Source organism: Phalangium opilio, unplaced genomic scaffold (genome assembly GCF_054372755.1).
Source record: "Phalangium opilio isolate 3A_F unplaced genomic scaffold, DU_Popi_V2 ptg000002l_1, whole genome shotgun sequence".
NCBI classification, from domain to species: domain Eukaryota; kingdom Metazoa; phylum Arthropoda; class Arachnida; order Opiliones; family Phalangiidae; genus Phalangium; species Phalangium opilio.
The window spans coordinates 15,590,249-15,607,182 of NW_028324144.1; the positions used below are offsets into that span (position 1 = coordinate 15,590,249).

At 44.1% G+C, this 16,934-nt stretch overlaps 104 non-coding genes across 104 annotated transcripts; all 104 read left to right on the plus strand.

Moving 5' to 3' along the window:
- The first annotated feature begins 45 nt into the window (after positions 1-45).
- On the plus strand, positions 46-118 carry TRNAM-CAU (transfer RNA methionine (anticodon CAU)). Its single transcript has one exon. It is a non-coding gene; the product is annotated as a tRNA-Met (tRNA).
- A 67-nt stretch (positions 119-185) lies between these two features.
- Positions 186-258, plus strand: TRNAM-CAU (transfer RNA methionine (anticodon CAU)). The gene has a single exon. It is a non-coding gene; the product is annotated as a tRNA-Met (tRNA).
- A 206-nt stretch (positions 259-464) lies between these two features.
- On the plus strand, positions 465-537 carry TRNAM-CAU (transfer RNA methionine (anticodon CAU)). The gene has a single exon. It is a non-coding gene; the product is annotated as a tRNA-Met (tRNA).
- Positions 538-604: 67 nt separating this feature from the next.
- Positions 605-677, plus strand: TRNAM-CAU (transfer RNA methionine (anticodon CAU)). Its single transcript has one exon. It is a non-coding gene; the product is annotated as a tRNA-Met (tRNA).
- Positions 678-744: 67 nt separating this feature from the next.
- Positions 745-817, plus strand: TRNAM-CAU (transfer RNA methionine (anticodon CAU)). Its single transcript has one exon. It is a non-coding gene; the product is annotated as a tRNA-Met (tRNA).
- Positions 818-884: 67 nt separating this feature from the next.
- Positions 885-957, plus strand: TRNAM-CAU (transfer RNA methionine (anticodon CAU)). Its single transcript has one exon. It is a non-coding gene; the product is annotated as a tRNA-Met (tRNA).
- A 67-nt stretch (positions 958-1,024) lies between these two features.
- On the plus strand, positions 1,025-1,097 carry TRNAM-CAU (transfer RNA methionine (anticodon CAU)). The gene has a single exon. It is a non-coding gene; the product is annotated as a tRNA-Met (tRNA).
- A 67-nt stretch (positions 1,098-1,164) lies between these two features.
- Positions 1,165-1,237, plus strand: TRNAM-CAU (transfer RNA methionine (anticodon CAU)). Its single transcript has one exon. It is a non-coding gene; the product is annotated as a tRNA-Met (tRNA).
- Positions 1,238-1,304: 67 nt separating this feature from the next.
- Positions 1,305-1,377, plus strand: TRNAM-CAU (transfer RNA methionine (anticodon CAU)). The gene has a single exon. It is a non-coding gene; the product is annotated as a tRNA-Met (tRNA).
- A 67-nt stretch (positions 1,378-1,444) lies between these two features.
- TRNAT-CGU (transfer RNA threonine (anticodon CGU)) lies at positions 1,445-1,517 on the plus strand. Its single transcript has one exon. It is a non-coding gene; the product is annotated as a tRNA-Thr (tRNA).
- Positions 1,518-1,584: 67 nt separating this feature from the next.
- Positions 1,585-1,657, plus strand: TRNAM-CAU (transfer RNA methionine (anticodon CAU)). The gene has a single exon. It is a non-coding gene; the product is annotated as a tRNA-Met (tRNA).
- Positions 1,658-1,724: 67 nt separating this feature from the next.
- On the plus strand, positions 1,725-1,797 carry TRNAM-CAU (transfer RNA methionine (anticodon CAU)). Its single transcript has one exon. It is a non-coding gene; the product is annotated as a tRNA-Met (tRNA).
- Positions 1,798-1,864: 67 nt separating this feature from the next.
- Positions 1,865-1,937, plus strand: TRNAM-CAU (transfer RNA methionine (anticodon CAU)). The gene has a single exon. It is a non-coding gene; the product is annotated as a tRNA-Met (tRNA).
- A 67-nt stretch (positions 1,938-2,004) lies between these two features.
- On the plus strand, positions 2,005-2,077 carry TRNAM-CAU (transfer RNA methionine (anticodon CAU)). The gene has a single exon. It is a non-coding gene; the product is annotated as a tRNA-Met (tRNA).
- Positions 2,078-2,144: 67 nt separating this feature from the next.
- Positions 2,145-2,217, plus strand: TRNAM-CAU (transfer RNA methionine (anticodon CAU)). The gene has a single exon. It is a non-coding gene; the product is annotated as a tRNA-Met (tRNA).
- Positions 2,218-2,284: 67 nt separating this feature from the next.
- On the plus strand, positions 2,285-2,357 carry TRNAM-CAU (transfer RNA methionine (anticodon CAU)). The gene has a single exon. It is a non-coding gene; the product is annotated as a tRNA-Met (tRNA).
- A 67-nt stretch (positions 2,358-2,424) lies between these two features.
- Positions 2,425-2,497, plus strand: TRNAM-CAU (transfer RNA methionine (anticodon CAU)). Its single transcript has one exon. It is a non-coding gene; the product is annotated as a tRNA-Met (tRNA).
- Positions 2,498-2,564: 67 nt separating this feature from the next.
- Positions 2,565-2,637, plus strand: TRNAM-CAU (transfer RNA methionine (anticodon CAU)). Its single transcript has one exon. It is a non-coding gene; the product is annotated as a tRNA-Met (tRNA).
- Positions 2,638-2,704: 67 nt separating this feature from the next.
- Positions 2,705-2,777, plus strand: TRNAM-CAU (transfer RNA methionine (anticodon CAU)). The gene has a single exon. It is a non-coding gene; the product is annotated as a tRNA-Met (tRNA).
- Positions 2,778-2,844: 67 nt separating this feature from the next.
- TRNAM-CAU (transfer RNA methionine (anticodon CAU)) lies at positions 2,845-2,917 on the plus strand. The gene has a single exon. It is a non-coding gene; the product is annotated as a tRNA-Met (tRNA).
- A 67-nt stretch (positions 2,918-2,984) lies between these two features.
- TRNAT-CGU (transfer RNA threonine (anticodon CGU)) lies at positions 2,985-3,057 on the plus strand. Its single transcript has one exon. It is a non-coding gene; the product is annotated as a tRNA-Thr (tRNA).
- Positions 3,058-3,124: 67 nt separating this feature from the next.
- On the plus strand, positions 3,125-3,197 carry TRNAM-CAU (transfer RNA methionine (anticodon CAU)). Its single transcript has one exon. It is a non-coding gene; the product is annotated as a tRNA-Met (tRNA).
- A 67-nt stretch (positions 3,198-3,264) lies between these two features.
- TRNAM-CAU (transfer RNA methionine (anticodon CAU)) lies at positions 3,265-3,337 on the plus strand. Its single transcript has one exon. It is a non-coding gene; the product is annotated as a tRNA-Met (tRNA).
- A 67-nt stretch (positions 3,338-3,404) lies between these two features.
- On the plus strand, positions 3,405-3,477 carry TRNAM-CAU (transfer RNA methionine (anticodon CAU)). Its single transcript has one exon. It is a non-coding gene; the product is annotated as a tRNA-Met (tRNA).
- A 67-nt stretch (positions 3,478-3,544) lies between these two features.
- On the plus strand, positions 3,545-3,617 carry TRNAM-CAU (transfer RNA methionine (anticodon CAU)). The gene has a single exon. It is a non-coding gene; the product is annotated as a tRNA-Met (tRNA).
- A 67-nt stretch (positions 3,618-3,684) lies between these two features.
- TRNAM-CAU (transfer RNA methionine (anticodon CAU)) lies at positions 3,685-3,757 on the plus strand. The gene has a single exon. It is a non-coding gene; the product is annotated as a tRNA-Met (tRNA).
- A 67-nt stretch (positions 3,758-3,824) lies between these two features.
- On the plus strand, positions 3,825-3,897 carry TRNAM-CAU (transfer RNA methionine (anticodon CAU)). The gene has a single exon. It is a non-coding gene; the product is annotated as a tRNA-Met (tRNA).
- A 207-nt stretch (positions 3,898-4,104) lies between these two features.
- On the plus strand, positions 4,105-4,177 carry TRNAM-CAU (transfer RNA methionine (anticodon CAU)). The gene has a single exon. It is a non-coding gene; the product is annotated as a tRNA-Met (tRNA).
- A 67-nt stretch (positions 4,178-4,244) lies between these two features.
- On the plus strand, positions 4,245-4,317 carry TRNAM-CAU (transfer RNA methionine (anticodon CAU)). The gene has a single exon. It is a non-coding gene; the product is annotated as a tRNA-Met (tRNA).
- Positions 4,318-4,384: 67 nt separating this feature from the next.
- Positions 4,385-4,457, plus strand: TRNAM-CAU (transfer RNA methionine (anticodon CAU)). The gene has a single exon. It is a non-coding gene; the product is annotated as a tRNA-Met (tRNA).
- Positions 4,458-4,524: 67 nt separating this feature from the next.
- TRNAM-CAU (transfer RNA methionine (anticodon CAU)) lies at positions 4,525-4,597 on the plus strand. Its single transcript has one exon. It is a non-coding gene; the product is annotated as a tRNA-Met (tRNA).
- A 67-nt stretch (positions 4,598-4,664) lies between these two features.
- TRNAM-CAU (transfer RNA methionine (anticodon CAU)) lies at positions 4,665-4,737 on the plus strand. Its single transcript has one exon. It is a non-coding gene; the product is annotated as a tRNA-Met (tRNA).
- A 67-nt stretch (positions 4,738-4,804) lies between these two features.
- On the plus strand, positions 4,805-4,877 carry TRNAM-CAU (transfer RNA methionine (anticodon CAU)). Its single transcript has one exon. It is a non-coding gene; the product is annotated as a tRNA-Met (tRNA).
- Positions 4,878-4,944: 67 nt separating this feature from the next.
- On the plus strand, positions 4,945-5,017 carry TRNAT-CGU (transfer RNA threonine (anticodon CGU)). Its single transcript has one exon. It is a non-coding gene; the product is annotated as a tRNA-Thr (tRNA).
- Positions 5,018-5,084: 67 nt separating this feature from the next.
- Positions 5,085-5,157, plus strand: TRNAM-CAU (transfer RNA methionine (anticodon CAU)). Its single transcript has one exon. It is a non-coding gene; the product is annotated as a tRNA-Met (tRNA).
- A 67-nt stretch (positions 5,158-5,224) lies between these two features.
- TRNAM-CAU (transfer RNA methionine (anticodon CAU)) lies at positions 5,225-5,297 on the plus strand. Its single transcript has one exon. It is a non-coding gene; the product is annotated as a tRNA-Met (tRNA).
- A 67-nt stretch (positions 5,298-5,364) lies between these two features.
- On the plus strand, positions 5,365-5,437 carry TRNAM-CAU (transfer RNA methionine (anticodon CAU)). The gene has a single exon. It is a non-coding gene; the product is annotated as a tRNA-Met (tRNA).
- Positions 5,438-5,504: 67 nt separating this feature from the next.
- TRNAM-CAU (transfer RNA methionine (anticodon CAU)) lies at positions 5,505-5,577 on the plus strand. The gene has a single exon. It is a non-coding gene; the product is annotated as a tRNA-Met (tRNA).
- A 67-nt stretch (positions 5,578-5,644) lies between these two features.
- TRNAT-CGU (transfer RNA threonine (anticodon CGU)) lies at positions 5,645-5,717 on the plus strand. Its single transcript has one exon. It is a non-coding gene; the product is annotated as a tRNA-Thr (tRNA).
- A 68-nt stretch (positions 5,718-5,785) lies between these two features.
- Positions 5,786-5,858, plus strand: TRNAM-CAU (transfer RNA methionine (anticodon CAU)). Its single transcript has one exon. It is a non-coding gene; the product is annotated as a tRNA-Met (tRNA).
- A 67-nt stretch (positions 5,859-5,925) lies between these two features.
- TRNAT-CGU (transfer RNA threonine (anticodon CGU)) lies at positions 5,926-5,998 on the plus strand. Its single transcript has one exon. It is a non-coding gene; the product is annotated as a tRNA-Thr (tRNA).
- Positions 5,999-6,065: 67 nt separating this feature from the next.
- On the plus strand, positions 6,066-6,138 carry TRNAM-CAU (transfer RNA methionine (anticodon CAU)). Its single transcript has one exon. It is a non-coding gene; the product is annotated as a tRNA-Met (tRNA).
- A 67-nt stretch (positions 6,139-6,205) lies between these two features.
- Positions 6,206-6,278, plus strand: TRNAM-CAU (transfer RNA methionine (anticodon CAU)). The gene has a single exon. It is a non-coding gene; the product is annotated as a tRNA-Met (tRNA).
- Positions 6,279-6,345: 67 nt separating this feature from the next.
- TRNAM-CAU (transfer RNA methionine (anticodon CAU)) lies at positions 6,346-6,418 on the plus strand. Its single transcript has one exon. It is a non-coding gene; the product is annotated as a tRNA-Met (tRNA).
- Positions 6,419-6,485: 67 nt separating this feature from the next.
- Positions 6,486-6,558, plus strand: TRNAM-CAU (transfer RNA methionine (anticodon CAU)). The gene has a single exon. It is a non-coding gene; the product is annotated as a tRNA-Met (tRNA).
- Positions 6,559-6,625: 67 nt separating this feature from the next.
- On the plus strand, positions 6,626-6,698 carry TRNAM-CAU (transfer RNA methionine (anticodon CAU)). Its single transcript has one exon. It is a non-coding gene; the product is annotated as a tRNA-Met (tRNA).
- A 67-nt stretch (positions 6,699-6,765) lies between these two features.
- On the plus strand, positions 6,766-6,838 carry TRNAM-CAU (transfer RNA methionine (anticodon CAU)). The gene has a single exon. It is a non-coding gene; the product is annotated as a tRNA-Met (tRNA).
- Positions 6,839-7,045: 207 nt separating this feature from the next.
- On the plus strand, positions 7,046-7,118 carry TRNAM-CAU (transfer RNA methionine (anticodon CAU)). The gene has a single exon. It is a non-coding gene; the product is annotated as a tRNA-Met (tRNA).
- Positions 7,119-7,185: 67 nt separating this feature from the next.
- On the plus strand, positions 7,186-7,258 carry TRNAM-CAU (transfer RNA methionine (anticodon CAU)). The gene has a single exon. It is a non-coding gene; the product is annotated as a tRNA-Met (tRNA).
- Positions 7,259-7,325: 67 nt separating this feature from the next.
- TRNAM-CAU (transfer RNA methionine (anticodon CAU)) lies at positions 7,326-7,398 on the plus strand. Its single transcript has one exon. It is a non-coding gene; the product is annotated as a tRNA-Met (tRNA).
- Positions 7,399-7,466: 68 nt separating this feature from the next.
- On the plus strand, positions 7,467-7,539 carry TRNAM-CAU (transfer RNA methionine (anticodon CAU)). The gene has a single exon. It is a non-coding gene; the product is annotated as a tRNA-Met (tRNA).
- A 67-nt stretch (positions 7,540-7,606) lies between these two features.
- Positions 7,607-7,679, plus strand: TRNAM-CAU (transfer RNA methionine (anticodon CAU)). Its single transcript has one exon. It is a non-coding gene; the product is annotated as a tRNA-Met (tRNA).
- A 67-nt stretch (positions 7,680-7,746) lies between these two features.
- TRNAM-CAU (transfer RNA methionine (anticodon CAU)) lies at positions 7,747-7,819 on the plus strand. The gene has a single exon. It is a non-coding gene; the product is annotated as a tRNA-Met (tRNA).
- Positions 7,820-8,025: 206 nt separating this feature from the next.
- On the plus strand, positions 8,026-8,098 carry TRNAM-CAU (transfer RNA methionine (anticodon CAU)). Its single transcript has one exon. It is a non-coding gene; the product is annotated as a tRNA-Met (tRNA).
- A 67-nt stretch (positions 8,099-8,165) lies between these two features.
- TRNAK-CUU (transfer RNA lysine (anticodon CUU)) lies at positions 8,166-8,238 on the plus strand. Its single transcript has one exon. It is a non-coding gene; the product is annotated as a tRNA-Lys (tRNA).
- Positions 8,239-8,305: 67 nt separating this feature from the next.
- On the plus strand, positions 8,306-8,378 carry TRNAM-CAU (transfer RNA methionine (anticodon CAU)). The gene has a single exon. It is a non-coding gene; the product is annotated as a tRNA-Met (tRNA).
- A 67-nt stretch (positions 8,379-8,445) lies between these two features.
- Positions 8,446-8,518, plus strand: TRNAM-CAU (transfer RNA methionine (anticodon CAU)). The gene has a single exon. It is a non-coding gene; the product is annotated as a tRNA-Met (tRNA).
- Positions 8,519-8,585: 67 nt separating this feature from the next.
- TRNAM-CAU (transfer RNA methionine (anticodon CAU)) lies at positions 8,586-8,658 on the plus strand. The gene has a single exon. It is a non-coding gene; the product is annotated as a tRNA-Met (tRNA).
- A 67-nt stretch (positions 8,659-8,725) lies between these two features.
- TRNAM-CAU (transfer RNA methionine (anticodon CAU)) lies at positions 8,726-8,798 on the plus strand. Its single transcript has one exon. It is a non-coding gene; the product is annotated as a tRNA-Met (tRNA).
- A 207-nt stretch (positions 8,799-9,005) lies between these two features.
- TRNAM-CAU (transfer RNA methionine (anticodon CAU)) lies at positions 9,006-9,078 on the plus strand. The gene has a single exon. It is a non-coding gene; the product is annotated as a tRNA-Met (tRNA).
- Positions 9,079-9,145: 67 nt separating this feature from the next.
- TRNAK-CUU (transfer RNA lysine (anticodon CUU)) lies at positions 9,146-9,218 on the plus strand. The gene has a single exon. It is a non-coding gene; the product is annotated as a tRNA-Lys (tRNA).
- Positions 9,219-9,285: 67 nt separating this feature from the next.
- Positions 9,286-9,358, plus strand: TRNAM-CAU (transfer RNA methionine (anticodon CAU)). Its single transcript has one exon. It is a non-coding gene; the product is annotated as a tRNA-Met (tRNA).
- Positions 9,359-9,425: 67 nt separating this feature from the next.
- TRNAM-CAU (transfer RNA methionine (anticodon CAU)) lies at positions 9,426-9,498 on the plus strand. Its single transcript has one exon. It is a non-coding gene; the product is annotated as a tRNA-Met (tRNA).
- A 67-nt stretch (positions 9,499-9,565) lies between these two features.
- Positions 9,566-9,638, plus strand: TRNAM-CAU (transfer RNA methionine (anticodon CAU)). The gene has a single exon. It is a non-coding gene; the product is annotated as a tRNA-Met (tRNA).
- A 67-nt stretch (positions 9,639-9,705) lies between these two features.
- On the plus strand, positions 9,706-9,778 carry TRNAM-CAU (transfer RNA methionine (anticodon CAU)). The gene has a single exon. It is a non-coding gene; the product is annotated as a tRNA-Met (tRNA).
- Positions 9,779-9,846: 68 nt separating this feature from the next.
- Positions 9,847-9,919, plus strand: TRNAM-CAU (transfer RNA methionine (anticodon CAU)). Its single transcript has one exon. It is a non-coding gene; the product is annotated as a tRNA-Met (tRNA).
- A 67-nt stretch (positions 9,920-9,986) lies between these two features.
- TRNAM-CAU (transfer RNA methionine (anticodon CAU)) lies at positions 9,987-10,059 on the plus strand. The gene has a single exon. It is a non-coding gene; the product is annotated as a tRNA-Met (tRNA).
- A 67-nt stretch (positions 10,060-10,126) lies between these two features.
- On the plus strand, positions 10,127-10,199 carry TRNAM-CAU (transfer RNA methionine (anticodon CAU)). Its single transcript has one exon. It is a non-coding gene; the product is annotated as a tRNA-Met (tRNA).
- A 206-nt stretch (positions 10,200-10,405) lies between these two features.
- TRNAM-CAU (transfer RNA methionine (anticodon CAU)) lies at positions 10,406-10,478 on the plus strand. The gene has a single exon. It is a non-coding gene; the product is annotated as a tRNA-Met (tRNA).
- Positions 10,479-10,545: 67 nt separating this feature from the next.
- On the plus strand, positions 10,546-10,618 carry TRNAK-UUU (transfer RNA lysine (anticodon UUU)). The gene has a single exon. It is a non-coding gene; the product is annotated as a tRNA-Lys (tRNA).
- Positions 10,619-10,685: 67 nt separating this feature from the next.
- TRNAM-CAU (transfer RNA methionine (anticodon CAU)) lies at positions 10,686-10,758 on the plus strand. Its single transcript has one exon. It is a non-coding gene; the product is annotated as a tRNA-Met (tRNA).
- A 207-nt stretch (positions 10,759-10,965) lies between these two features.
- On the plus strand, positions 10,966-11,038 carry TRNAM-CAU (transfer RNA methionine (anticodon CAU)). The gene has a single exon. It is a non-coding gene; the product is annotated as a tRNA-Met (tRNA).
- A 67-nt stretch (positions 11,039-11,105) lies between these two features.
- On the plus strand, positions 11,106-11,178 carry TRNAM-CAU (transfer RNA methionine (anticodon CAU)). Its single transcript has one exon. It is a non-coding gene; the product is annotated as a tRNA-Met (tRNA).
- Positions 11,179-11,245: 67 nt separating this feature from the next.
- TRNAK-CUU (transfer RNA lysine (anticodon CUU)) lies at positions 11,246-11,318 on the plus strand. The gene has a single exon. It is a non-coding gene; the product is annotated as a tRNA-Lys (tRNA).
- A 67-nt stretch (positions 11,319-11,385) lies between these two features.
- TRNAM-CAU (transfer RNA methionine (anticodon CAU)) lies at positions 11,386-11,458 on the plus strand. The gene has a single exon. It is a non-coding gene; the product is annotated as a tRNA-Met (tRNA).
- A 68-nt stretch (positions 11,459-11,526) lies between these two features.
- On the plus strand, positions 11,527-11,599 carry TRNAM-CAU (transfer RNA methionine (anticodon CAU)). Its single transcript has one exon. It is a non-coding gene; the product is annotated as a tRNA-Met (tRNA).
- Positions 11,600-11,666: 67 nt separating this feature from the next.
- TRNAM-CAU (transfer RNA methionine (anticodon CAU)) lies at positions 11,667-11,739 on the plus strand. The gene has a single exon. It is a non-coding gene; the product is annotated as a tRNA-Met (tRNA).
- Positions 11,740-11,806: 67 nt separating this feature from the next.
- On the plus strand, positions 11,807-11,879 carry TRNAM-CAU (transfer RNA methionine (anticodon CAU)). The gene has a single exon. It is a non-coding gene; the product is annotated as a tRNA-Met (tRNA).
- A 206-nt stretch (positions 11,880-12,085) lies between these two features.
- TRNAM-CAU (transfer RNA methionine (anticodon CAU)) lies at positions 12,086-12,158 on the plus strand. Its single transcript has one exon. It is a non-coding gene; the product is annotated as a tRNA-Met (tRNA).
- Positions 12,159-12,225: 67 nt separating this feature from the next.
- On the plus strand, positions 12,226-12,298 carry TRNAK-UUU (transfer RNA lysine (anticodon UUU)). The gene has a single exon. It is a non-coding gene; the product is annotated as a tRNA-Lys (tRNA).
- Positions 12,299-12,365: 67 nt separating this feature from the next.
- TRNAM-CAU (transfer RNA methionine (anticodon CAU)) lies at positions 12,366-12,438 on the plus strand. Its single transcript has one exon. It is a non-coding gene; the product is annotated as a tRNA-Met (tRNA).
- A 207-nt stretch (positions 12,439-12,645) lies between these two features.
- TRNAM-CAU (transfer RNA methionine (anticodon CAU)) lies at positions 12,646-12,718 on the plus strand. Its single transcript has one exon. It is a non-coding gene; the product is annotated as a tRNA-Met (tRNA).
- Positions 12,719-12,785: 67 nt separating this feature from the next.
- Positions 12,786-12,858, plus strand: TRNAM-CAU (transfer RNA methionine (anticodon CAU)). Its single transcript has one exon. It is a non-coding gene; the product is annotated as a tRNA-Met (tRNA).
- A 67-nt stretch (positions 12,859-12,925) lies between these two features.
- Positions 12,926-12,998, plus strand: TRNAK-CUU (transfer RNA lysine (anticodon CUU)). The gene has a single exon. It is a non-coding gene; the product is annotated as a tRNA-Lys (tRNA).
- A 487-nt stretch (positions 12,999-13,485) lies between these two features.
- TRNAM-CAU (transfer RNA methionine (anticodon CAU)) lies at positions 13,486-13,558 on the plus strand. The gene has a single exon. It is a non-coding gene; the product is annotated as a tRNA-Met (tRNA).
- Positions 13,559-13,625: 67 nt separating this feature from the next.
- Positions 13,626-13,698, plus strand: TRNAK-CUU (transfer RNA lysine (anticodon CUU)). Its single transcript has one exon. It is a non-coding gene; the product is annotated as a tRNA-Lys (tRNA).
- Positions 13,699-14,045: 347 nt separating this feature from the next.
- TRNAM-CAU (transfer RNA methionine (anticodon CAU)) lies at positions 14,046-14,118 on the plus strand. Its single transcript has one exon. It is a non-coding gene; the product is annotated as a tRNA-Met (tRNA).
- Positions 14,119-14,185: 67 nt separating this feature from the next.
- TRNAM-CAU (transfer RNA methionine (anticodon CAU)) lies at positions 14,186-14,258 on the plus strand. Its single transcript has one exon. It is a non-coding gene; the product is annotated as a tRNA-Met (tRNA).
- A 67-nt stretch (positions 14,259-14,325) lies between these two features.
- TRNAM-CAU (transfer RNA methionine (anticodon CAU)) lies at positions 14,326-14,398 on the plus strand. Its single transcript has one exon. It is a non-coding gene; the product is annotated as a tRNA-Met (tRNA).
- A 207-nt stretch (positions 14,399-14,605) lies between these two features.
- TRNAM-CAU (transfer RNA methionine (anticodon CAU)) lies at positions 14,606-14,678 on the plus strand. Its single transcript has one exon. It is a non-coding gene; the product is annotated as a tRNA-Met (tRNA).
- Positions 14,679-14,745: 67 nt separating this feature from the next.
- Positions 14,746-14,818, plus strand: TRNAM-CAU (transfer RNA methionine (anticodon CAU)). The gene has a single exon. It is a non-coding gene; the product is annotated as a tRNA-Met (tRNA).
- A 67-nt stretch (positions 14,819-14,885) lies between these two features.
- On the plus strand, positions 14,886-14,958 carry TRNAM-CAU (transfer RNA methionine (anticodon CAU)). Its single transcript has one exon. It is a non-coding gene; the product is annotated as a tRNA-Met (tRNA).
- A 67-nt stretch (positions 14,959-15,025) lies between these two features.
- On the plus strand, positions 15,026-15,098 carry TRNAM-CAU (transfer RNA methionine (anticodon CAU)). The gene has a single exon. It is a non-coding gene; the product is annotated as a tRNA-Met (tRNA).
- Positions 15,099-15,165: 67 nt separating this feature from the next.
- On the plus strand, positions 15,166-15,238 carry TRNAK-CUU (transfer RNA lysine (anticodon CUU)). The gene has a single exon. It is a non-coding gene; the product is annotated as a tRNA-Lys (tRNA).
- Positions 15,239-15,305: 67 nt separating this feature from the next.
- TRNAR-CCU (transfer RNA arginine (anticodon CCU)) lies at positions 15,306-15,378 on the plus strand. The gene has a single exon. It is a non-coding gene; the product is annotated as a tRNA-Arg (tRNA).
- Positions 15,379-15,585: 207 nt separating this feature from the next.
- Positions 15,586-15,658, plus strand: TRNAM-CAU (transfer RNA methionine (anticodon CAU)). Its single transcript has one exon. It is a non-coding gene; the product is annotated as a tRNA-Met (tRNA).
- A 67-nt stretch (positions 15,659-15,725) lies between these two features.
- TRNAS-CGA (transfer RNA serine (anticodon CGA)) lies at positions 15,726-15,798 on the plus strand. Its single transcript has one exon. It is a non-coding gene; the product is annotated as a tRNA-Ser (tRNA).
- A 67-nt stretch (positions 15,799-15,865) lies between these two features.
- TRNAM-CAU (transfer RNA methionine (anticodon CAU)) lies at positions 15,866-15,938 on the plus strand. Its single transcript has one exon. It is a non-coding gene; the product is annotated as a tRNA-Met (tRNA).
- A 67-nt stretch (positions 15,939-16,005) lies between these two features.
- On the plus strand, positions 16,006-16,078 carry TRNAM-CAU (transfer RNA methionine (anticodon CAU)). Its single transcript has one exon. It is a non-coding gene; the product is annotated as a tRNA-Met (tRNA).
- A 67-nt stretch (positions 16,079-16,145) lies between these two features.
- TRNAM-CAU (transfer RNA methionine (anticodon CAU)) lies at positions 16,146-16,218 on the plus strand. The gene has a single exon. It is a non-coding gene; the product is annotated as a tRNA-Met (tRNA).
- Positions 16,219-16,425: 207 nt separating this feature from the next.
- TRNAM-CAU (transfer RNA methionine (anticodon CAU)) lies at positions 16,426-16,498 on the plus strand. Its single transcript has one exon. It is a non-coding gene; the product is annotated as a tRNA-Met (tRNA).
- Positions 16,499-16,565: 67 nt separating this feature from the next.
- On the plus strand, positions 16,566-16,638 carry TRNAM-CAU (transfer RNA methionine (anticodon CAU)). Its single transcript has one exon. It is a non-coding gene; the product is annotated as a tRNA-Met (tRNA).
- Positions 16,639-16,705: 67 nt separating this feature from the next.
- On the plus strand, positions 16,706-16,778 carry TRNAM-CAU (transfer RNA methionine (anticodon CAU)). Its single transcript has one exon. It is a non-coding gene; the product is annotated as a tRNA-Met (tRNA).
- Positions 16,779-16,845: 67 nt separating this feature from the next.
- Positions 16,846-16,918, plus strand: TRNAS-CGA (transfer RNA serine (anticodon CGA)). The gene has a single exon. It is a non-coding gene; the product is annotated as a tRNA-Ser (tRNA).
- Positions 16,919-16,934: the final 16 nt, after the last annotated feature.

Below are 16,934 nucleotides of genomic sequence, written 5' to 3' on the forward strand. Positions count from 1 at the left end.
TAATAGAATACTTGATTGATAAAAAGTTGACATGTTCTGATAACAGCCTCGGTAGCGCAGTAGGTAGCGTGCCAGTCTCATAATCTGAAGGTCGTGAGTTCGATCCTCACTCGGGGCATGATTTTGGCGCTGATTTTCGTTAATAGAATACTTGATTCGTAAAGAGGTGACATGTTCTGACAACAGCCTCGATATCGCAGTAGGTAGCGCGTCAGTCTCATAATCTGAAGGTCGTGAGTTCGATCCTCACTCGGGGCAAGATTTTGTCGCTGATTTTCGTTAATAGAATACTTGATTGATAGAGAGTTGACATGTTCTAATAACAGCCTCGGTAGCGCAGTAGGTAGCGCGTCAGTCTCATAATCTAAAGGTGTTGAGTTCGATCCTCTCTCGGGCATGATTTTGGCGCTGATTTTCGTTAATAGAATACTTGATTGATAAAGAGTTGACATGTTCTGATAACAGCCTCGATAGCGCAGTAGGTAGCGCGTCAGTCTCATAATCTGAAGGTCGTGAGTTCGATCCTCACTCGGGGCAAGATTTTGTCGCTGATTTTCGTTAATGGAATACTTGATTGATAAATAGGTTAATTGGTCTAATAACAGCCTCGATAGCGCAGTAGGTAGCGCGTCAGTCTCATAATCTGAAGGTCGTGAGTTCGATCCTCACTCGGGGCGTGATTTTGGCGCTGATTTTCGTTAATAGAATACTTGGTTGATAAAGAGGGGACATGTTCTAATAACAGCCTCGATAGCGCAGTAGGTAGCGCGTCAGTCTCATAATCTGAAGGTCGTGAGTTCGGTCCTCACTCGGGGCGTGATTTTGGCACTGATTTTCGTTAATAGAATACTTGGTTGATAAAGAGGTGACATGTTCTAATAACAGCCTCGATAGCGCAGTAGGTAGCGCGTCAGTCTCATAATCTGAAGGTCGTGAGTTCGATCCTCACTCGGGTCAAGATTTTGGCGCTGATTTTCGTTAATAGAATACTTGGTTGATAAAAAGGTGACATGTTCTAATAACAGCCTCGATAGCGCAGTAGGTAGCACGTCAGTCTCATAATCTGAAGGTCGTGAGTTCGATCCTCACTCGGGGCAAGATTTTGGCGCTGATTTTCGTTAATAGAATACTTGATTGATAAAGAGTTGACATGTTCTAATAACAGCCTCGGTAGCGCAGTAGGTAGCGCGTCAGTCTCATAATCTGAAGGTCGTGAGTTCGATCCTCACTCGGGACCACTTTTTGGAGCTGATTTTCGTAACTGGAATACTTAATTGATAATTAGGTTAATTGATCTAATAACAGTCTCGATAGCGCAGTCGGTTGCGCGTCAGTCTCATAATCTGAAGGTCGTGAGTTCGATCGTCACTCGGGGCATTATTTTTGCGCTGATTTTCGTTAGTAGAATACTTGATTGATAAATAGGTTAATTGATTTAATAACAGCCTCGATAGCGCAGTAGGTAGCGCGTCAGTCTCGTAATCTGAAGGTCGTGAGTTCGATCCTCACTCGGGGCCACTTTTTGGCGCTGATTTTCCTTAATGGAATACTTGATTGATAAATAGGTTTATTGATCTAATAACAGCCTCGATAGCGCAGTCGGTAGCGCGTCAGTCTCATAATCTGAAGGTCGTAAGTTTGATCCTCACTCGGGGCATGATTTTGGCGCTGATTTTCGTTAATAGAATACTTGATTCATAAAGAGGTGACATGTTCTGACAACAGCCTCGATAGCGCAGTAGGTAGCGCGTCAGTCTCATAATTTGAAGGTCGTGAGTTCGATCCTCACTCGGGGCATGATTTTGGCGCTGATTTTCGTTAATAGAATACTTGATTCATAAAGAGGTGACATGTTCTGACAACAGCCTCGATAGCGCTGTAGGTAGCGCGTCAGTCTCATAATCTGAAGGTCGTGAGTTCGATCCTCACTCGGGGCATGATTTTGGCGCTGATTTTCGTTAATAGAATACTTGATTCGTAAAGAGGTGACATGTTCTGACAACAGCCTCGATAGCGCAGTAGGTAGCGCGTCAGTCTCATAATCTGAAGGTCGTGAGTTCGATCCTCACTCGGGGCAAGATTTTGGCGCTGATTTTCGTTAATAGAATACTTGGTTGATAAAGAGGTGACATGTTCTAGTAACAGCCTCGATAGCGCAGTAGGTAGCACGTCAGTCTCATAATCTGAAGGTCGTGAGTTCGATCCTCACTCGGGGCAAGATTTTGGCGCTGATTTTCGTTAATAGAATACTTGATTGATAAAGAGTTGACATGTTCTAATAACAGCCTCGAAAGCGCAGTAGGTAGCGCGTCAGTCTCATAATTTGAAGGTCGTGAGTTCGATCCTCACTCGGGGCATGATTTTGGCGCTGATTTTCGTTAATAGAATACTTGATTCATAAAGAGGTGACATGTTCTGACAACAGCCTCGATAGCGCTGTAGGTAGCGCGTCAGTCTCATAATCTGAAGGTCGTGAGTTCGATCCTCACTCGGGGCATGATTTTGGCGCTGATTTTCGTTAATAGAATACTTGATTCGTAAAGAGGTGACATGTTCTGACAACAGCCTCGATAGCGCAGTAGGTAGCGCGTCAGTCTCATAATCTGAAGGTCGTGAGTTCGATCCTCACTCGGGGCAAGATTTTGGCGCTGATTTTCGTTAATAGAATACTTGATTGATAAAGAGTTGACATGTTCTAATAACAGCCTCGGTAGCGCAGTAGGTAGCGCGTCAGTCTCATAATCTGAAGGTCGTGAGTTCGATCCTCACTCGGGACCACTTTTTGGAGCTGATTTTCGTAACTGGAATACTTAATTGATAATTAGGTTAATTGATCTAATAACAGTCTCGATAGCGCAGTCGGTTGCGCGTCAGTCTCATAATCTGAAGGTCGTGAGTTCGATCGTCACTCGGGGCATTATTTTTGCGCTGATTTTCGTTAGTAGAATACTTGATTGATAAATAGGTTAATTGATTTAATAACAGCCTCGATAGCGCAGTAGGTAGCGCGTCAGTCTCGTAATCTGAAGGTCGTGAGTTCGATCCTCACTCGGGGCCACTTTTTGGCGCTGATTTTCCTTAATGGAATACTTGATTGATAAATAGGTTTATTGATCTAATAACAGCCTCGATAGCGCAGTCGGTAGCGCGTCAGTCTCATAATCTGAAGGTCGTAAGTTTGATCCTCACTCGGGGCATGATTTTGGCGCTGATTTTCGTTAATAGAATACTTGATTCATAAAGAGGTGACATGTTCTGACAACAGCCTCGATAGCGCAGTAGGTAGCGCGTCAGTCTCATAATTTGAAGGTCGTGAGTTCGATCCTCACTCGGGGCATGATTTTGGCGCTGATTTTCGTTAATAGAATACTTGATTCATAAAGAGGTGACATGTTCTGACAACAGCCTCGATAGCGCTGTAGGTAGCGCGTCAGTCTCATAATCTGAAGGTCGTGAGTTCGATCCTCACTCGGGGCATGATTTTGGCGCTGATTTTCGTTAATAGAATACTTGATTCGTAAAGAGGTGACATGTTCTGACAACAGCCTCGATAGCGCAGTAGGTAGCGCGTCAGTCTCATAATCTGAAGGTCGTGAGTTCGATCCTCACTCGGGGCAAGATTTTGGCGCTGATTTTCGTTAATAGAATACTTGGTTGATAAAGAGGTGACATGTTCTAGTAACAGCCTCGATAGCGCAGTAGGTAGCACGTCAGTCTCATAATCTGAAGGTCGTGAGTTCGATCCTCACTCGGGGCAAGATTTTGGCGCTGATTTTCGTTAATAGAATACTTGATTGATAAAGAGTTGACATGTTCTAATAACAGCCTCGGTAGCGCAGTAGGTAGCGCGTCAGTCTCATAATCTGAAGGTCGTGAGTTCGATCCTCACTCGGGACCACTTTTTGGAGCTGATTTTCGTAACTGGAATACTTAATTGATAATTAGGTTAATTGATCTAATAACAGTCTCGATAGCGCAGTCGGTTGCGCGTCAGTCTCATAATCTGAAGGTCGTGAGTTCGATCGTCACTCAGGGCAATATTTTTGCGCTGATTTTCGCTAGTAGAATACTTGATTGATAAATAGGTTTATTGATCTAATAACAGCCTCGATAGTGCAGTCGGTAGCGCGTCAGTCTCATAATCTGAAGGTCGTAAGTTTGATCCTCACTCGGGGCATGATTTTGGCGCTGATTTTCGTTAATAGAATACTTGATTCATAAAGAGGTGACATGTTCTGACAACAGCCTCGATAGCGCAGTAGGTAGCGCGTCAGTCTCATAATTTGAAGGTCGTGAGTTCGATCCTCACTCTAGGCATGATTTTGGCGCTGATTTTCGTTAATAGAATACTTGATTCATAAAGAGGTGACATGTTCTGACAACAGCCTCGATAGCGCTGTAGGTATCGCGTCAGTCTCATAATCTGAAGGTCGTGAGTTCGATCCTCACTCGGGGCATGATTTTGGCGCTGATTTTCGTTAATAGAATACTTGATTCGTAAAGAGGTGACATGTTCTGACAACAGCCTCGATAGCGCAGTAGGTAGCGCGTCAGTCTCATAATCTGAAGGTCGTGAGTTCGATCCTCACTCGGGGCAAGATTTTGTCGCTGATTTTCGTTAATAGAATACTTGATTGATAAAGAGTTGACATGTTCTAATAACAGCCTCGGTAGCGCAGTAGGTAGCGCGTCAGTCTCATAATCTGAAGGTCGTGAGTTCGATCCTCACTCGGGACCACTTTTTGGAGCTGATTTTCGTAACTGGAATACTTAATTGATAATTAGGTTAATTGATCTAATAACAGTCTCGATAGCGCAGTCGGTTGCGCGTCAGTCTCATAATCTGAAGGTCGTGAGTTCGATCGTCACTCGGGGCAATATTTTTGCGCTGATTTTCGTTAGTAGAATACTTGATTGATAAATAGGTTAATTGATTTAATAACAGCCTCGATAGCGCAGTAGGTAGCGCGTCAGTCTCGTAATCTGAAGGTCGTGAGTTCGATCCTCACTCGGGGCCACTTTTTGGCGCTGATTTTCCTTAATGGAATACTTGATTGATAAATAGGTTTATTGATCTAATAACAGCCTCGATAGCGCAGTCGGTAGCGCGTCAGTCTCATAATCTGAAGGTCGTGAGTTTGATCCTCACTCGGGGCATGATTTTGGCGCTGATTTTCGTTAATAAAATACTTGATTCATAAAGAGGTGACATGTTCTGACAACAGCCTCGATAGCGCAGTAGGTAGCGCGTCAGTCTCATAATTTGAAGGTCGTGAGTTCGATCCTCACTCGGGGCATGATTTTGGCGCTGATTTTCGTCAATAGAATACTTGATTGATAAAGAGTTGACATGTTCTAATAACAGCCTCGGTAGCGCAGTAGGTAGCGCGTCAGTCACATAATCTGAAGGTCGTGAGTTCGATCCTCACTCGGGGCATGATTTTGGCGCTGATTTTCGTTAATAGAATACTTGATTCATAAAGAGGTGACATGTTCTGACAACAGCCTCGATAGCGCTGTAGGTAGCGCGTCAGTCTCATAATCTGAAGGTCGTGAGTTCGATCCTCACTCGGGGCATGATTTTGGCGCTGATTTTCGTTAATAGAATACTTGGTTGATAAAGAGGTGACATGTTCTAATAACAGCCTCGATGGCGCAGTAGGTGGCGCGTCAGTCTCGTAATCTGAAGGTCGTGAGTTCGATCCTCACTCGGGGCATGAATTTGGCGCTGATTTTCGTTAATAGAATACTTGATTGATAAGGAGTTGACAATGTTCTAATAACAGCCTCGGTAGCGCAGTAGGTAGCGCGTCAGTTTCATAATCTGAAGGTCGTGAGTTCGATCCTCACTCGAGGCATGATTTTGGCGCTGATTTTCGTTAATAGAATACTTGATTCATAAAGAGGTGATATGTTCTGACAACAGCCTCGATAGCGCAGTAGGTAGCGCGTCAGTCTCGTAATCTGAAGGTCGTGAGTTCGATCGTCACTTGGGGCAATATTTTGGCGCTGATTTTCGTTAATAGAATACTTGATTGATAAATAGGTTAATGTATCTAATAACAGCCTCGATAGCGCAGCCGGTAGCGCGTCAGTCTCATAATCTGAAGGTCGTGAGTTCGATCCTCACTCGGGACCACTTTTTGGAGCTGATTTTCGTAACTGGAATACTTAATTGATAATTAGGTTAATTGATCTAAAAACAGCCTCGATAGCGCAGTCGAAAGCGCGTCAGTCTCATAATCTGAAGGTCGTGAGTTCGATCGTCACTCGGGGCAATATTTTGGCGCTGATTTTCGTTAGTAGAATACTTGATTGATAAATAGGTTAATTGATTTAATAACAGCCTCGATAGCGCAGTAGGTAGCGCGTCAGTCTCATAATCCGAAGGTCGTGAGTTCGATCCTCACTCGGGGCATGATTTTGGCGCTGATTTTCGTTAATAGAATACTTGGTTGATAAAGAGGTGACATGTTCTAATAACAGCCTCGATAGCGCAGTAGGTAGCGCGTCAGTCTCATAATCTGAAGGTCGTGAGTTCGATCCTCACTCGGGGCATGATTTTGGCGCTGATTTTCGTTAATAGAATACTTGATTTATAAAGAGGTAAGATGTTCAGATAACAGCCTCGATAGCGCAATAGGTAGCGCGTCAGTCTCATAATCTGAAGGTCGTGAGTTTGATACTCACTCGGGGCATGATTTTGGCGCTGATTTTCGTTAATAGAATACTTGATTCGTAAAGAGGTGACATGTTCTGACAACAGCCTCGATAGCGCAGTAGGTAGCGCGTCAGTCTCATAATCTGAAGGTCGTGAGTTCGATCCTCACTCGGGGCAAGATTTTGTCGCTGATTTTCGTTAATAGAATACTTGATTGATAGAGAGTTGACATGTTCTAATAACAGCCTCGGTAGCGCAGTAGGTAGCACGTCAGTCTCATAATCTAAAGGTCGTGAGTTCGGTCCTCACTTGGGGCATGATTTTGGCGCTGATTTTCGTTAATAGAATACTTGATTCATAAAGAGGTGACATGTTCTGACAACAGCCTCGATAGCGCAGTAGGTAGCGCGTCAGTCTCATAATCTGAAGGTCGTGAGTTCGATCCTCACTCGGGACCACTTTTTGGAGCTGATTTTCGTAACTGGAATACTTAATTGATAATTAGGTTAATTGAGCTAAAAACAGCCTCGATAGCGCAGTCGGTAGCGCGTCAGTCTCATAATCTGAAGGTCGTGAGTTCGATCGTCACTCGGGGCAATATTTTGGCGCTGATTTTCGTTAGTAGAATACTTGATTGATAAATAGGTTAATTGATTTAATAACAGCCTCGATAGCGCAGTAGGTAGCGCGTCAGTCTCATAATCCGAAGGTCGTGAGTGCGATCCTCACTCGGGGCATGATTTTGGCGCTGATTTTCCCTAAATAGAATACTTGGTTGATAAAGAGGTGACATGTTCCAATAACAGCCTCGATAGCGCAGTAGGTAGCGCGTCAGTCTCATAATCTGAAGGTCGTGAGTTCGATCCTCACTCCGGGCATGATTTTGGCGCTGATTTTCGTTAATAGAATACTTGATTGATAAAAAGTTGACATGTTCTGATAACAGCCTCGGTAGCGCAGTAGGTAGCGCGCCAGTCTCATAATCTGAAGGTCGTGAGTTCGATCCTCACTCGGGGCATGATTTTGGCGCTGATTTTCGTTAATAGAATACTTGATTCGTAAAGAGGTGACATGTTCTGACAACAGCCTCGATATCGCAGTAGGTAGCGCGTCAGTCTCATAATCTGAAGGTCGTGAGTTCGATCCTCACTCGGGGCAAGATTTTGTCGCTGATTTTCGTTAATAGAATACTTGATTGATAGAGAGTTGACATGTTCTAATAACAGCCTCGGTAGCGCAGTAGGTAGCGCGTCAGTCTCATAATCTAAAGGTGTTGAGTTCGATCCTCTCTCGGGCATGATTTTGGCGCTGATTTTCGTTAATAGAATACTTGATTGATAAAGAGTTGACATGTTCTGATAACAGCCTCGATAGCGCAGTAGGTAGCGCGTCAGTCTCATAATCTGAAGGTCGTGAGTTCGGTCCTCACTCGGGGCGTGATTTTGGCGCTGATTTTCGTTAATAGAATACTTGGTTGATAAAGAGGTGACATGTTCTAATAACAGCCTCGATAGCGCAGTAGGTAGCGCGTCAGTCTCTTAATCTGAAGGTCGTGAGTTCGATCCTCACTCGGGGCAAGATTTTGGCGCTGATTTTCGTTAATGGAATACTTGGTTGATAAAGAGGTGACATGTTCTAATAACAGCCTCGATAGCGCAGTAGGTAGCACGTCAGTCTCATAATCTGAAGGTCGTGAGTTCGATCCTCACTCGGGGCAAGATTTTGGCGCTGATTTTCGTTAATAGAATACTTGATTGATAAAGAGTTGACATGTTCTAATAACAGCCTCGGTAGCGCAGTAGGTAGCGCGTCAGTCTCATAATCTGAAGGTCGTGAGTTCGATCCTCACTCGGGGCATGATTTTGGCGCTGATTTTCGTTAATAGAATACTTGATTTATAAAGAGGTAAGATGTTCAGATAACAGCCTCGATAGCGCAATAGGTAGCGCGTCAGTCTCATAATCTGAAGGTCGTGAGTTTGATACTCACTCGGGGCATGATTTTGGCGCTGATTTTCGTTAATAGAATACTTGATTCGTAAAGAGGTGACATGTTCTGACAACAGCCTCGATAGCGCAGTAGGTAGCGCGTCAGTCTCATAATCTGAAGGTCGTGAGTTCGATCCTCACTCGGGGCAAGATTTTGTCGCTGATTTTCGTTAATAGAATACTTGATTGATAGAGAGTTGACATGTTCTAATAACAGCCTCGGTAGCGCAGTAGGTAGCACGTCAGTCTCATAATCTAAAGGTCGTGAGTTCGGTCCTCACTTGGGGCATGATTTTGGCGCTGATTTTCGTTAATAGAATACTTGATTCATAAAGAGGTGACATGTTCTGACAACAGCCTCGATAGCGCAGTAGGTAGCGTGTCAGTCTCATGATCTGAAGGTCGTGAGTTCGATCCTCACTCGGGACCACTTTTTGGAGCTGATTTTCGTTAAAAGAATACTTGGTTGATAAAGAGGTGACATGTTCCAATAACAGCCTCGATAGCGCAGTAGGTAGCGCGTCAGTCTCTTAATCTGAAGGTCGTGAGTTCGATCCTCACTCGGGGCAAGATGTTGGCGCTGATTTTCGTTAATAGAATACTCGGTTGATAAAGAGGTGACATGTTCTAATAACAGCCTCGATAGCGCAGTAGGTAGCACGTCAGTCTCATAATCTGAAGGTCGTTAGTTCGATCCTCACTCGGGGCAAGATTTTGGCGCTGATTTTCGTTAATAGAATACTTGATTGATAAAGAGTTGACATGTTCTAATAACAGCCTCGGTAGCGCAGTAGGTAGCGCGTCAGTCTCATAATCTGAAGGTCGTGAGTTCGATCCTCACTCGGGACCACTTTTTGGAGCTGATTTTCGTAACTGGAATACTTAATTGATAATTAGGTTAATTGAGCTAAAAACAGCCTCGATAGCGCAGTCGGTAGCGCGTCAGTCTCATAATCTGAAGGTCGTGAGTTCGATCGTCACTCGGGGCAATATTTTGGCGCTGATTTTCGTTAGTAGAATACTTGATTGATAAATAGGTTAATTGATTTAATAACAGCCTCGATAGCGCAGTAGGTAGCGCGTCAGTCTCATAATCCGAAGGTCGTGAGTGCGATCCTCACTCGGGGCATGATTTTGGCGCTGATTTTCCCTAAATAGAATACTTGGTTGATAAAGAGGTGACATGTTCCAATAACAGCCTCGATAGCGCAGTAGGTAGCGCGTCAGTCTCATAATCTGAAGGTCGTGAGTTCGATCCTCACTCAGGGCATGATTTTGGCGCTGATTTTCGTTAATAGAATACTTGATTGATAAAAAGTTGACATGTTCTGATAACAGCCTCGGTAGCGCAGTAGGTAGCGCGCCAGTCTCATAATCTGAAGGTCGTGAGTTCGATCCTCACTCGGGGCATGATTTTGGCGCTGATTTTCGTTAATAGAATACTTGATTCGTAAAGAGGTGACATGTTCTGACAACAGCCTCGATATCGCAGTAGGTAGCGCGTCAGTCTCATAATCTGAAGGTCGTGAGTTCGATCCTCACTCGGGGCAAGATTTTGTCGCTGATTTTCGTTAATAGAATACTTGATTGATAGAGAGTTGACATGTTCTAATAACAGCCTCGGTAGCGCAGTAGGTAGCGCGTCAGTCTCATAATCTAAAGGTGTTGAGTTCGATCCTCTCTCGGGCATGATTTTGGCGCTGATTTTCGTTAATAGAATACTTGATTGATAAAGAGTTGACATGTTCTGATAACAGCCTCGATAGCGCAGTAGGTAGCGCGTCAGTCTCATAATCTGAAGGTCGTGAGTTCGGTCCTCACTCGGGGCGTGATTTTGGCGCTGATTTTCGTTAATAGAATACTTGGTTGATAAAGAGGTGACATGTTCTAATAACAGCCTCGATAGCGCAGTAGGTAGCGCGTCAGTCTTTTAATCTGAAGGTCGTGAGTTCGATCCTCACTCGGGGCAAGATTTTGGCGCTGATTTTCGTTAATAGAATACTTGGTTGATAAAGAGGTGACATGTTCTAATAACAGCCTCGATAGCGCAGTAGGTAGCACGTCAGTCTCATAATCTGAAGGTCGTGAGTTCGATCCTCACTCGGGGCAAGATTTTGGCGCTGATTTTCGTTAATAGAATACTTGATTGATAAAGAGTTGACATGTTCTAATAACAGCCTCGGTAGCGCAGTAGGTAGCGCGTCAGTCTCATAATCTGAAGGTCGTGAGATCGATCCTCACTCGGTACCACTTTTTGGAGCTGATTTTCGTAACTGGAATACTTAATTGATAATTAGATTAATTGATCTAATAACAGTCTCGATAGCGCAGTCAGTTGCGCGTCAGTCTCATAATCTGAAGGTCGTGAGTTCGATCCTCACTCGGGGCGTGATTTTGGAGCTGATTTTCGTTAATAGAATACTTGGTTGATAAAGAGGTGACATGTTCTAATAACAGCATCGATAGCGCAGTAGGTAGCGCGTCAGTCTCATAATCTGAAGGTCGTGAGTTCGGTCCTCACTCGGGGCGTGATTTTGGCGCTGATTTTCGTTAATAGAATACTTGGTTGATAAAGAGGTGACATGTTCTAATAACAGCCTCGATAGCGCAGTAGGTAGCGCGTCAGTCTCTTAATCTGAAGGTCGTGAGTTCGATCCTCACTCGGGGCAAGATTTTGGCGCTGATTTTCGTTAATAGAATACTTGGTTGATAAATAGGTTAATTGATTTAATAACAGCCTCGATAGCGCAGTAGGTAGCGCGTCAGTCTCATAATCCGAAGGTCGTGAGTGCGATCCTCACTCGGGGCATGATTTTGGCGCTGATTTTCCCTAAATAGAATACTTGGTTGATAAAGAGGTGACATGTTCCAATAACAGCCTCGATAGCGCAGTAGGTAGCGCGTCAGTCTCATAATCTGAAGGTCGTGAGTTCGATCCTCACTCAGGGCATGATTTTGGCGCTGATTTTCGTTAATAGAATACTTGATTGATAAAAAGTTGACATGTTCTGATAACAGCCTCGGTAGCGCAGTAGGTAGCGCGCCAGTCTCATAATCTGAAGGTCGTGAGTTCGATCCTCACTCGGGGCATGATTTTGGCGCTGATTTTCGTTAATAGAATACTTGATTCGTAAAGAGGTGACATGTTCTGACAACAGCCTCGATATCGCAGTAGGTAGCGCGTCAGTCTCATAATCTGAAGGTCGTGAGTTCGATCCTCACTCGGGGCAAGATTTTGTCGCTGATTTTCGTTAATAGAATACTTGATTGATAGAGAGTTGACATGTTCTAATAACAGCCTCGGTAGCGCAGTAGGTAGCGCGTCAGTCTCATAATCTAAAGGTGTTGAGTTCGATCCTCTCTCGGGCATGATTTTGGCGCTGATTTTCGTTAATAGAATACTTGATTGATAAAGAGTTGACATGTTCTGATAACAGCCTCGATAGCGCAGTAGGTAGCGCGTCAGTCTCATAATCTGAAGGTCGTGAGTTCGGTCCTCACTCGGGGCGTGATTTTGGCGCTGATTTTCGTTAATAGAATACTTGGTTGATAAAGAGGTGACATGTTCTAATAACAGCCTCGATAGCGCAGTAGGTAGCGCGTCAGTCTTTTAATCTGAAGGTCGTGAGTTCGATCCTCACTCGGGGCAAGATTTTGGCGCTGATTTTCGTTAATAGAATACTTGGTTGATAAAGAGGTGACATGTTCTAATAACAGCCTCGATAGCGCAGTAGGTAGCACGTCAGTCTCATAATCTGAAGGTCGTGAGTTCGATCCTCACTCGGGGCAAGATTTTGGCGCTGATTTTCGTTAATAGAATACTTGATTGATAAAGAGTTGACATGTTCTAATAACAGCCTCGGTAGCGCAGTAGGTAGCGCGTCAGTCTCATAATCTGAAGGTCGTGAGATCGATCCTCACTCGGTACCACTTTTTGGAGCTGATTTTCGTAACTGGAATACTTAATTGATAATTAGATTAATTGATCTAATAACAGTCTCGATAGCGCAGTCAGTTGCGCGTCAGTCTCATAATCTGAAGGTCGTGAGTTCGATCCTCACTCGGGGCGTGATTTTGGAGCTGATTTTCGTTAATAGAATACTTGGTTGATAAAGAGGTGACATGTTCTAATAACAGCATCGATAGCGCAGTAGGTAGCGCGTCAGTCTCATAATCTGAAGGTCGTGAGTTCGGTCCTCACTCGGGGCGTGATTTTGGCGCTGATTTTCGTTAATAGAATACTTGGTTGATAAAGAGGTGACATGTTCTAATAACAGCCTCGATAGCGCAGTAGGTAGCGCGTCAGTCTCTTAATCTGAAGGTCGTGAGTTCGATCCTCACTCGGGGCAAGATTTTGGCGCTGATTTTCGTTAATAGAATACTTGGTTGATAAAGAGGTGACATGTTCTAATAACAGCCTCGAAAGCGCAGGAGGTAGCACGTCAGTCTCATAATCTGAAGGTCGTTAGTTCGATCCTCACTCGGGGCAAGATTTTGGCGCTGATTTTCGTTAATAGAATACTTGATTGATAAAGAGTTGACATGTTCTAATAACAGCCTCGGTAGCGCAGTAGGTAGCGCGCCAGTCTCATAATCTGAAGGTCGTGAGATCGATCCTCACTCGGTACCACTTTTTGGAGCTGATTTTCGTAACTGGAATACTTAATTGATAATTAGATTAATTGATCTAATAACAGTCTCGATAGCGCGGTCAGTTGCGCGTCAGTCTCATAATCTGAAGGTCGTGAGTTCGATCCTCACTCGGGGCGTGATTTTGGAGCTGATTTTCGTTAATAGAATACTTGGTTGATAAAGAGGTGACATGTTCTAATAACAGCATCGATAGCGCAGTAGGTAGCGCGTCAGTCTCATAATCTGAAGGTCGTGAGTTCGGTCCTCACTCGGGGCGTGATTTTGGCGCTGATTTTCGTTAATAGAATACTTGGTTGATAAAGAGGTGACATGTTCTAATAACAGCCTCGATAGCGCAGTAGGTAGCGCGTCAGTCTCTTAATCTGAAGGTCGTGAGTTCGATCCTCACTCGGGGCAAGATTTTGACGCTGATTTTCGTTAATAGAATACTTGGTTGATAAAGAGGTGACATGTTCTAATAACAGCCTCGAAAGCGCAGGAGGTAGCACGTCAGTCTCATAATCTGAAGGTCGTTAGTTCGATCCTCACTCGGGGCAAGATTTTGGCGCTGATTTTCGTTAATAGAATACTTGATTGATAAAGAGTTGACATGTTCTAATAACAGCCTCGGTAGTGCAGTAGGTAGCGCGTCAGTCTCATAATCTGAAGGTCGTGAGATCGATCCTCACTCGGGACCACTTTTTGGAGCTGATTTTCGTAACTGGAATACTTAATTGATAATTAGGTTAATTGATCTAAAAACAGCCTCGATAGCGCAGTCGGTAGCGCGTCAGTCTCATAATCTGAAGGTCGTGAGTTCGATCGTCACTCGGGGCATGATTTTGGCGCTGATTTTCGTTAAAAGAATACTTGATTGATAAATAGGTTAATGTATCTAATAACAGCCTCGATAGCGCAGCCGGTAGCGCGTCAGTCTCATAATCTGAAGGTCGTGAGTTCGATCCTCACTCGGAGCATGATTTTGGCGCTGATTTTCGTTAATAGAATACTTGATTCATAAAGAGGTGACATGTTCTGACAACAGCCTCAATAGCGCAGTAGGTAGCGCGTCAGTCTCATAATCTGAAGGTCGTGAGTTCGATCCTCACTCGGGGCGTGATTTTGGCGCTGATTTTCGTTAATAGAATACTTGGTTGATAAAGAGGTGACATGTTCTAATAAGATCCTCGGTAGCGCAGTAGGTAGCGCGTCAGTCTCATAATCTGAAGGTCGTGAGTTCGATCCTCACTCGGGACCACTTTTTGGAGCTGATTTTCGTAACTGGAATACTTAATTGATAATTAGGTTAATTGATCTAAAAACCGCCTCGATAGCGCAGTCGGTAGCGCGTCCGTCTCATAATCTGAAGGTCGTGAGTTCGATCGTCACTCGGGGCAATATTTTGGCGCTGATTTTCGTTAGTAGAATACTTGATTGATAAATAGGTTAATTGAATTAATAACAGCCTCGATAGCGCAGTAGGTAGCGCGTCAGTCTCATAATCTGAAGGTCGTGAGTTCGATCCTCACTCCGGGCATGATTTTGGCGCTGATTTTCGTTAATAGAATACTTGATTGATAAAGAGTTGACATGTTCTGATAACAGCCTCAGTAGCGCAGTAGGTAGCGCGCCAGTCTCATAATCTGAAGGTCGTGAGTTCGATCCTCACTCGGGGCATGATTTTGGCGCTGACTTTTGTTAATAGAATACTCGATTCGTAAAGAGGTGACATGTTCTGACAACAGCCTCGATATCGCAGTAGGTAGCGCGTCAGTCTCATAATCTGAAGGTCGTGAGTTCGATCCTCACTCGGGGCAAGATTTTGTCGCTGATTTTCGTTAATAGAATACTTGATTGATAGAGAGTTGACATGTTCTAATAACAGCCTCGATAGCGCAGTAGGTAGCGCGTCAGTCTCTTAATCTGAAGGTCGTGAGTTCGATCCTCACTCGGGGCAAGATTTTGGCGCTGATTTTCGTTAATAGAATACTTGGTTGATAAAGAGGTGACATGTTCTAATAACAGCCTCGATAGCGCAGTAGGTAGCACGTCAGTCTCCTAATCTGAAGGTCGTGAGTTCGATCCTCACTCGGGGCAAGATTTTGGCGCTGATTTTCGTTAATAGAATACTTGATTGATAAAGAGTTGACCTGTTCTAATAACAGCCTCGGTAGCGCAGTAGGTAGCGCGTCAGTCTCATAATCTGAAGGTCGTGAGATCGATCCTCACTCGGTACCACTTTTTGGAGCTGATTTTCGTAACTGGAATACTTAATTGATAATTAGGTTAATTGATCTAATAACAGTCTCGATAGCGCAGTCGGTTGCGCGTCAGTCTCATAATCTGAAGGTCGTGAGTTCGATCGTCACTCGGGGCAATATTTTGGCGCTGATTTTCGTTAGTAGAATACTTGATTGATAAATAGGTTAATTGATTTAATAACAGCCTCGATAGCGCAGTAGGTAGCGCGTCAGTCTCGAAATCTGAAGGTCGTGAGTTCGATCCTCACTCGGGGCCACTTTTTGGCGCTGATTTTCCTTAATGGAATACTTGATTGATAAATAGGTTTATTGATCTAATAACAGCCTCGATAGCGCAGTCGGTAGCGCGTCAGTCTCATAATCTGAAGGTCGTGAGTTTGATCCTCACTCGGGGCGTGATTTTGGCGCTGATTTTCGTTAATAGAATACTTGGTTGATAAAGAGGTGACATGTTCTAATAACACCCTCGATAGCGCAGTAGGTAGCGCGTCAGTCTCATAATTTGAAGGTCGTGAGTTCGATCCTCACTCGGGGCGTGATTTTGGCGCTGATTTTCGTTAATAGAATACTTGGTTGATAAAGAGGTGACATGTTCTAATAACACCCTCGATAGCGCAGTAGGTAGCGCGTCAGTCTCATAATCTGAAGGTCGTGAGTTCGATACTCACTCGGGGCAAGATTTTGGCGCTGATTATCGTTAATAGAATACTTGATTGATAGAGAGTTGACATGTTCTAATAACAGCCTCGGTAGCGCAGTAGGTAGCTCGTCAGTCTCATAATCTAAAGGTCTTGAGTTCGATCCTCACTCGGGGCATGATTTTGGCGCTGATTTTTGTTAATGGAATACTTGATTGATAAATAGGTTAATTGGTCTAATAACAGCCTCGATAGCGCAGTCGGTAGCGCGTCAGTCTCATAATCTGAAGGTCGTGAGTTCGATCCTCACTCGGGGCATGATTTTGGCGCTGATTTTCGTTAATAGAATACCTGATTCATAAAGAGGTGACATGTTCTGACAACAGCCTCGATAGCGCAGTAGGTAGCGCGTCAGTCTCATAATCTGAAGGTCGTGAGTTCGATCCTCACTCGGGGCGTGATTTTGGCGCTGATTTTCGTTAATAGAATACTTGGTTGATAAAGAGGTGACATGTTCTAATAACACCCTCGATAGCGCAGTAGGTAGCGCGTCAGTCTCATAATCTGAAGGTCGTGAGTTCGATCCTCACTCGGGGCAAGATTTTGTCGCTGATTTTCGTTAATAGAATACTTGATTGATAAATAGGTTAATTGATTTAATAACAGCCTCGATAGCGCAGTAGGTAGCGCGTCAGTCTCGAAATCTGAAGGTCGTGAGTTCGATCCTCACTCGGGGCCACTTTTTGGCGCTGAT